The sequence below is a fragment of the Kogia breviceps genome, chromosome 5, assembly GCF_026419965.1.
Source record: "Kogia breviceps isolate mKogBre1 chromosome 5, mKogBre1 haplotype 1, whole genome shotgun sequence".
Lineage (NCBI taxonomy): Eukaryota > Metazoa > Chordata > Mammalia > Artiodactyla > Physeteridae > Kogia > Kogia breviceps.
This window is the reverse complement of record NC_081314.1, coordinates 15,464,998-15,475,065: the sequence shown is the minus strand read 5'-3', so window position 1 is coordinate 15,475,065 and position 10,068 is coordinate 15,464,998. Positions and strand designations below refer to the sequence as shown.

The 10,068-nt window shown below is 40.3% G+C and overlaps 1 pseudogene; it reads right to left on the bottom strand.

The window, feature by feature from the left end:
* Positions 1-9,534: 9,534 nt before the first annotated feature.
* On the bottom strand, positions 9,535-10,068 carry LOC131757561 (proline-rich protein 13 pseudogene; annotated as a pseudogene).

The following is a 10,068-nucleotide window of genomic DNA, read 5'->3' as shown; positions in this document are numbered from 1 at the left end:
CTTACATACTCACACGTCTTTGGTTCACACCCCATGTCAGCTCAGTTCCGCGGGGCTTTCCCGCACCTGCTGGCCCCGCAGGGGAGACGGCTCGCCTTGTTCACATATTCTCTCTCTCAGGAGTTTGCTTCTTCAGTTCGTCAACCTGCCCTCGGCCAGGGCCAGGCCTTGCTTTAGGTCCAGGCTGAGGGCTAAAGGGGAGTCTGGACGAAGGCCATGGGGGTGGGGTTCGGGGAAGGCTTCCTGGGAGAGTCAGGCTGAGAAGGAGTTTGTCAGGGGGCATTGCTCTTCTTTCCACTCCTCCTATCCCTTTTGCTCTTTCCCATGCATTCTTCACCCTCTACTCTGGCGTGTCATGGATGTTTCCCAGCTTCAGCCTCAAGGGATAGAGCTGGGAGGGCCCTTGGAGATCCAGTCTGACACCTGCCCATTTGACAGATGGGGATAGTGAGGTCCGTAGAGGGGGATGGATTTGCACAGTCATGCAGCTCAAGGAAACATGATGGCTAGTTTCTCGTATTGTTCCAGAGTCTGTGTGCCTATGACTTACTCCTTCCCAGCCATAAAAGCTTTCTGCAAAGTGTGCACCAGTTCTCTCCTCTGAGTGCTGCCTTTCACTGCCCCTCACCACTGCCCGATGCTCTCCAGGGGGGGATTTGCAGGAGTCTCAGTGCCTTCCTGCTTTGGGCAGAGGACCCTGGCAAGGATGTATCCTGGGATCCTCATGGGACGGTCTCCAGGGAGGGCCCCTCTGGGCTGCTGTCCTTCTAGACTTCGCATGAGACAGTGAAGCTTCACTGTTAAGAGCTGTGAGACTTTTGGTCACCTGATTTTAACAATCTGTGAACCCCAGTTTTCTCATCTGCAAAATAAGGGTAGCAATGGGGCTAATAGCTTGAATGAGATCATGTTTGAGAAGTCCCTGTTATATAGTAGGTGCCTATCATCAGCGGCTGCTATTGCAGTTCTCTGTTCAATCCTGACCCAGATAGTCATGGTCAGTGGTCAGGGAAGGCATGGTAGCTTCCGGAATGCTGTGTCCAGAGGTCTGGAGGGAGGGAAAGGAGAGGCCGGTGGACCAGGCCTTCAACAAGGCCTCTGGGAAAGTGAGTCTTCTTCCTCCTACCTGATTTTGATGGATAGGTTGGTGGAAGGATGGGAGTGGAATTAGTGGACCACAGGTTAATAATCAGTAATCTCCTGGAGTCTTTGCCAGTTTGATGGGAAAAGGAAGAAAACTCCAGGAAATGTCCAAAGGCCCTTTCTGATGAGCATGACAAGGACTGATGGTTCAGTCACTGGGTCCTGGCTGTGTTTTCAGTGGTCTCCTTGCAGGCTTAGCTTGCAGGGCTTTGAGCCCATGACAGCCTCAGCTTGATGAGTGGATTTAAAAGGAACCCAGCTCAGAACAGAGTTCATGTTAGAGCCAGGTGTCGGGGGAACAGAGTGACAAATGACTCCCTGGCTGTATTCTCTGAACACACATACCCACTAGCTGATGAACCCGTCCAGGGAAGCACATACCCATAAAATGTCCCTTAGAGCAGGGGAAACTGAGGCACAGAGACCTTGAGTGACACTCAATCTGTTAGCTGAGCAGCTTGGACTAGAATCTGAGTTTGTGGATTCATCTTTTCTCCCCTCGTTTTTTTTTTGGTAAGGAATTTGATTTTTATTCTAAACACTGAGAAACTATTATTTTTGTAAGCTGGAGAATGAGATGATACAATTTACATTAAAAATAGCTTTATTGAAATATAATTCACATAACATAAAATACCCTTTATTTTTTTCCTTGACTGAATTATAATTCTCTAAAGCTGCCTTTTTTTTTTTTTACATCTTTCCTACAAAATGGAGTTTGCTTCCTGAAACAGTGAACTTTTTGTGAAGCTTACCACATTCCTCTAAGACTATTTGCTTGGTAAGAAAATAGTTAAAAGATTTTAAGATAGAAACCTTGCAGCAACCTTGCAGGGAACTCTACTCAATGGTCTGTGGTGACCTAAATGGGAAGGAAGTCCAAAAAATAGGGGATATATGTATACGTATAGCTGATTGACTTTGCTGTACAGTAGAAACTAACACAGTATTGTAATGCAACTATACTCCAATAAAAATTAAAAAAAAAGAAACCTTGCTTTGCATTCCTATTCCCATCCTCTTGCATTTCATCAGGTCAGAAGAACCTATACTTCGTCCTCCCTGAAGCAAATTATCCTTAGAAAAAAAAAAAATAAGTAAGATAAAGGGAACAGCTATTTAAAAGAGTTATATTCCTTTTAACTTTGTTGTATGCTCTATTGCCACACATTTTAAAATGAGATTTTAAAAACTAAACTAATTTGAAGAAATCCATAAAATGGATTATTGAGTCCTTATAAAAATATAGTATTTTAACAGTGGTGTGTGTGTGTGTGTGTGTGTGTATGTGTGTTTGTAAAATTGTCATGCTTAGAAAGCATTCTTTGTGGAAACGAAGTACTGTAAGTTCTTGGTACATAGAGTTTTGAAGAGAAGGTACTTATGACTGATGTCAGAACTAAAAGTCCCAACAGAATTGTCCATCCAGCACAATTTTCTTTCTTCACTGTTAACATTGACCAGTGTGCTACTGTGGTCCTGATTGTCAGCTTCTCCATAGCGTGGTTATCCTGTCCTACAAGATCTCCATTTCCTGCCTCTGCCCAATCCCATCATCCTTGCTGCTCTGTCACTCTGACCAAGGGAAAACAAGGCAGAAAATAATCCTTTTTTAAAAGAACAAATTTGAAGATTCTGTTTTTCTTTCTCAGTAGCTAGTACAAATGGATGCAGTACCTTCAAACTACAACATCATATATTCAACAATAGAGTGAAGAAACTAAATCATAATCTGGTGTTTCAAAAGAACTTTTTTTTTTTTTTTTTTGTGGTACGCGGGCCTCTCACTGTCGTGGCCTCTCCCGTTGCAGAGCACAGGCTCCGGACACGCAGGCTCAGCGGCCATGGCTCACGGGCCCAGCTGCTCCGCGGCATGTGGGATCTTCCGGGACCGGGGCACGAACCCGTGACCCCTGCATCGGCAGGCGGATTCTCAACCACTGCGCCACCAGGGAAGCCCTAAAAGAACTGTTTTTTAAAAATTTACTTTTTAAATGGGGGTACAGTTGCTTTACAATGTTGTGCTAGCTCCTGCTGCACAGCAAAGTGAATCAGCCATATGTATACACATATCCCCTCACTTTTGGATTTTCCTCCCATCCAGGTCACCACAGAGCACCAAGTAAAGTTCCCCATGCTATACAGCAGATCCTCACTAGTTATCTATTTCATACCCAGTGGCATATATATGTCAATCCCAATCTCCCAATTCATCCCACCCCCTTCCCCCCTGCAAAAGAACTATTTTTAGATTATGATTTAACATGGAGAGAAACAAATCCCCCCCACAAAGGGTTAAAATTGTTGGATTAAAAAGTAAAACATCAAAGAGGAAATCAAAAACTATCTGGAGACAAATGAAAAGATGAAAATGGAAACACAAAGATCCAAAATCTATGGGACACAGGGACTTCCCTGGTTGTCCAGTGGTTAAGACTCTGTGCTCCCAATGCAGGGGCCCAGGTTCGATCCCTGGTCAGGGAACTAGATCCCGCATGCCACAACTAAAGATCCTGCATGCCACAATGAAGATCCTGCGTGTCGCAACTAAGACTCGGTGCAGCCAAATAAATAAATATTTTAAAAAAAAACCAACAAAATCTGTGGGACACAGCAAAAGTAGTTCTAATAGGGAAGTTTAATAGTGATACAAGCCTACCTCAGGGAACAGGAAAACTCTCAAATAATAACCCAACCTTATACCTAAAGGAACTAGGAAAAGAAGAACAAACAAAACCCCAAGGTAGTAGAAGAAAAGAAATAATACAGTAGGAGAGATAAACAAAATTGATAAACCTATAGCTGGACACATCAAGAAAAGAAGAGAGAGGGCCCAAATAAATAAAATCGGAAATGAAAAAGGAGAAGATACAGTTGACACCATAGAAATACAAAGGGTCATAAGAGATTACTATGAACAATTATATGCCCATAAAATGGACAACCAAGAAGAAACGGATAAATTCCTAGAAATGTACAATCTCCCAAGACTGAATCAGGAAGAAATGGAAAATATGTACGGACCAATTATCATTAATGAAATTGAATTAGTAATAAAAGAAAAAAAACTCCCAACAAACAAAAGTCCAGGATTAGATGGCTTCACTGGTGAATTCTGCCAAACATTTAAAGAAGAATTAAATGCTCATCCTTCTCAAACTATTCCAAAAAGTTGAAAAGGAAAGGAACACTTCTCAATTCATTCTATGAGACCAGTATTACCCTGATACCAAAACCAGACAAAGACACTACAAAGAAAAAAAAAAAAAGAAAGGAAAATTGTAGGCCAATATCCCTGATGAACATAGATGCAGAAATCCTCAGCAAAGTATTAGCAAACAGAATTCAACCATACTTTAAAAGAATTGTATACCATGATCAAGTGGGAATTATCCGAGGGAAACAAGAATGGTTCAACATCCGCAAATCATCAATGTGATACATCCCGTTAACAAATTGAAGGATAAAAATCATATGATCATCTTAATAGATGTATAAAAAGCCTTTGACAAAATCCAACATTCACTTATGATAAAAATTCTTAACGACGTGGGTATAGAGGCAACACACCTCAACACACTAAAGGCCATATGGCAAACCAACAGCCAAAATCATACTCAACTGTGAAAATCTGAAAGCATTTCCCTTAAGATCAGGAATAAGACAAGGATGCCCATTCTTGCCACTTTTATTCAACATAGTATTGGAAGTCCTAGCCACAGCAATCAGACAAGAAAAAGAAATAAAAGGAATCCAAGTAGGAAAGGAAGAAGTAAAGCTGTCACTGTTTGCAGATGACATGATACAGCATATAGAAAATTCTAAAGGTGCCAGCAAAAAGCTATTAAAACTAATAAATGAATTCATTAAAATTGCAGGATACAAAATTAATATACAGAAATCTGTTGCATTTCAACTTTTATATATAGAATGGATACACAACAAGGTCCTACTGTATAGCACAGAGAACTATATTCAATATCCTGTGATAAACTATAGTGGAAAAGAATATGAAAAAGAATGTATATATGTGTATAACTGAATCACTGTGCTGTACAGCAGAAGTTAACACAACATTGTAAGTCAACTATACTTCAATAAAATAAAGAAAGAAATCTGTTGCATTTCTATACACTAACAATGAACTATCAGAAAGAGAAATTAAAAGTATCCCATTTACAATTACATCAAAAAATACCTAAGAACAAATCTAATCAAGGAGGTGAAAGAGTTGTACTCAGAAAACTATGAGACACTGATGAAAGAAATTGAAGATGACACAAATGGAAAGATATAATGTGTCATGGATTAGAAGAATTAATGTTGTTAAAATGTCCGTACTAGCCAAGGCAATCTACAGATTTAATGCAATCCTTATCATCATACCCATGGCAATTTTAACAGAACTAGAACAAATAATCTTAGTTCTAAAATTTGTATGGTAACACAAAAGACCCTGAAAAGCCAAAACAATCTTGAAAAAGAACAAAGATGGAGGTATCACACACCCTGATTTCAAACTATACCACAAAGCAACAGTAATCAAAACAGTGTGGTACTGGCATAAAAACAGACATGAAGATCAATGGTGAGGATATGGAGTAAAGGGAATCTTCATGCACTGTTGGTGGGAATGAAAATTGGTGCATATACCATGGAAAAGAATATGGCAGTTCCTCAAAAAATTAAAAATGGAACTGTCATATGATCCAGCAATTTCACTTCTGTTTTTTTTCCGAAGTAAATATAAACACTAATTTGAAAAGATATATGTACCCATATGTTCATTGCAGCATTATTCATAATAGCCAAGATATGGAAGCAACCTAAGTGTCCATCAATAGATGAATTGAAAAAGAAGTGATATATGTATTACTCAGCCATAAAAAGAATTAAGTCTTATCATTTGCTACAACATGGATAGACCTAGAGGGTATTTTGCTAAGTGAAATAAGAGAAAGACAAATATTGTATGATCTCACTTATGTGTAGAATCAAAAATCAAATAAGAGTAACGAAGCAGAGTCATGGATACAGAGAACAAAGAGGTGGTTGTTAGAGGAGAGGATGGTGGGAGATGAGTGAAATGGGTGAGGGAAATTAAGAGGTACAAACTTCCAGTTAAAAAATAAATGAGTCACAGGGATGAAATGTACAGTGTGCAGAATATAGTCAATAATAATGGAATATCTTTGTATGGTGACAGATGGTAACTAGACTTATCATGGTGATCATTTTGAAATGTATGGAAATATCCAATCACTGTTTTGTGCACCAGGAACTAACATAGTGTTGTAGATCAATAATACTTCAAAAACAAACAAACAAACTCATAGAAAAAGGTCAGATTTGTGGTTACCAGAGGTAAGGGATGTAGGGAGGGGTATTTTTGATGAAGGTGGTCAAAAGGTACAAACTTTCAGTTATAAGACAAATCAGTACTAGAAATGTAATGTGCAGCATGATGAATATAATGAATGCTGCTGTGTGTTATATGTGAACGTTGTTAAGGGAAATTTTAAGAGTTCTCATCACAACAAAAATGTTTTTTCTTTTTCTCTAATTTTGTTCATGAGATGATGGATGTTCACTAAACCTACTGTGCTAATCATTTCATGATGTATGTAAGTCAGATCATGCTGTATACCTTAGATCTATACAGTGCTGTATGTCATATCTCAATAAACTGGAAGAAGAATTATAAATAAAACTAATACTTTCCATTGTTCATTTTCCTATCCTTTTCTGTGTATGTGTGCAATATAATTAAATCTATCTATCTATCTATCTATCTATCTATCTATCTATCTATCTATACTGCAAAATGATCACCACAGTAAGTCTAGTTAACATCCATCACCACACAGAGTTACACATTTTTTTTCTTCTGCTGAGAACTTTTAAGATCTACTTCTTAGCAACTTTCAAATATATAATACAGTATTTTTAACTATAGTCACCATGCTGTACATGTACACCACATCCCCAGGGCTTATTTATTATATAACTAGAAATTTGTACCTTTTTATATCCTTTACCAAAAACCCTTCCCCCCTTACCTCCCTCTGGCAACCACCAACCTGTTCTGTGTATCTATGAGTTCCTTTGCTTTTTCTTAGATTCACATATAAGTAAGATCATACAGTATTTGTCTTTCTCTGACTTATTTCAATTAGCATAATGCCCTCAAAGTCCATCCATGTCACAAATGGAAGAATTTCTTTCTTTTTTAAATGGCTGAATAATATTCCATATATATGTGTGTATATATCACATTTTCTTTTTTTTAAAATTAAAGTATAGTTGATTTACAATATAGTGTTAGTTTCAGGTATACAGCACAGTGATTTAGTTGTGTGTGTGTGTGTGTGTGTGTGTGTGTGTGTGTGTTCCTTTTCAGATTCTTTTCCCTTACAGGTTATTACAAAATACTGAGTATAGTTCCCTGTGCTATACAGTAGGTCTGTGTTGGTTTTCTATTTTATATATAGTAGTTTGTATCTGTTAATTCCAGACTCCTAATTTATCCCTCCTCCCACCCCCTTTCCCCTTTGGTAACCATAAATTTGTTTTCAACATCTGTGCATCTCTGTGTGTCTTTCTATTTTGTAAATAAGTTCATTAGTATCTTTTTTCTTTTTTGGCCACGTTGCATGGCTTGTGGGATCTCAGTTCCCTGACCAGGGATCAAACCCCTGCCCCCTGCAGTGGAAGCACAGAGTCCTAACCACAGGATGACCAGGGAATCCCCATCATTTGTATCATTTAAAAATTAATTAAATTAAATTCACAGCACAGCCATGCTGTGCTGCGTGGCTTGCAGGATCTTAGTTCCCTGACCAGGGATTGAACCTGGGCCATGGCAGTGAAAGTGTCAAGTCCTGACCACTGGACTGCCAGGGAATTCCCAATGTATCATTTTTTTTAGATTCCACATATAAGCGATATCATATGATATTTGTCTTTGTCTGGCTTCACTTAGTATGATAATCTGTGTTGCTGCAAATGGCATTATTTCATTCTTTTTGATGGCTGAGTAATATTCCATTGTATACAGGTACCACATCTTCTTTATCCATTCATCTGTTGATGGACATTTAGGTTGCGTCCATGTCTTTGCTTTTGTAAATAGTGCTGCTATGAACATTGGGGTGCATGTACTTTTTCGAATTATGGTTTTCTCTGGATATATGTCCAGGAGTAGGATTGCAGGAGCATATGGTAGCTCTATTTTTAGTTTTTAAAGGAACCTCCATACTGTTCTCCATGGTGGCTGTACCATTTTACATTCCCACCAACAGTGTAGAAGGGTTCCTTTTTCTCCATGCTCTCTCCAGCATTTATTATTTGTAAACTTTTTGATGATGGCCATTCTGATTGGTGTGAGGTGACACCTCGTAGTTTTCATTTGCATTTCTCTAATAATTAGTGATGTTGAGCATCTTTTCATGTGCCTTTGGCCATCTGTATGTCTTCTTTGGAGAAGTATTTAGATCTGCTGCCCTTTTTTTTTTTTTTTTTTTTTGAACAGAGACCAGGAGAAATAGCTTTATTTGGACTGAGAGTTGGAGATTGAGAGGAGGACCTGAGATAGCATACTGAGCTAAGGGGTAGAGATCAGTTTCCAAAATGGCAGTCAGAGCTCATCAGCCAAATGGACTCCACTTCCTGGCAGCCTTGCAGTGAGTGCAATCAATAAAAGGCCTGGGGCTTCCCTGGTGGTGCAGTGATTGAGAGTCCACCTGCCGATGCAGCGGATGCAGGTTCGTGCCCCGGTCTGGGAGGATCCCACATGCCGCGGAGCGGCTGGGCCCGTGAGCCATGGCTGCTGAGCCTGCGCGTCCGGAGCCTGTGCTCTGCAACGGGAGAGGCCACAACAGTGAGAGGCCCACGTACCGCAAAAAAAAAAAAAAAAAAAAAAAAAAAAGGCCTGCTGGGAAATGTTTATTTGCCACTAAATCACCCAAGCATGCCACAATTACAAGAAAGGTACAGGTCGTTTTTTCCTTTCCATAATTAAATTTCCATAGCATCTCCCCAATTATGAGTATTGCAAAAGAAAGTAAAAAAAAAAAAATCACATTTTACAGATCTTAGACTTGTCTTCAGCATTTAGCTCAAATCTCACCACCTTCAAAAAATAGTTCTTCTGCAAAATTCACCAGCTAAAAGTTCTATCCAAGCAGTGGGAGGACGGCCTTTGCTAGCCCATGGCAATTCTTTTCCCATTTTCCCTAGCCAGTTAGGGTTGAACAGCAGAGTGAGGCTTAGATTGCAGGGGTAGCAGGGAGAAGGACACAAGGGCTAATTTCCCCCAGTACAAGACGGCATCTGAAGCTTGATGGAAGAGCAGAACTGGAGAGACTTGAGGGAAGGGTCCAGGCCCTGTATTCAGTCAGAGTCACTGCTGGGAGAGCAGGAGGAGGAGGAGGAATGCTTGCCATCTTTGTGGTGTTTCTGCTTATTTTTATGAGCTTTTTTCATTTTCTTTTGCATCTTCTTGTCAATCACCATTCCTGGTCCTACCATGCCAGGAGCCAATGTATTAGCAGGACACATGCCAGGGGCAGGTAGTGGGTATGGAGGGAGGTAGGGACCTGAGGGTTGGCATCCTGGATACCCTGGTTGTGGCACAGGATGACAGGGCCCACCAGGGGGAAAGGCTGGATTCCCCTGGGGTGCTCCTGGGGGAGTGGGAAAAGGGCCTGGAGGAAAGGTAGGGGTGGCAGGTGGTGGATGGGCAGGATTGCAACCTCTAGAGTACCCGATGTTAGGGGGGTGTAGATATGGCCCTGGCTGCCCGGCATTGGGATTCCACATGTTCAGGTATTTCCTTCAGCCCAGGAATGGAAAAAGAAGGAAACTGAAGAATCGAGGCAACTCGTCACCTCTACACCACTGCTTGGGTGGACTCCTGCTGCCCAT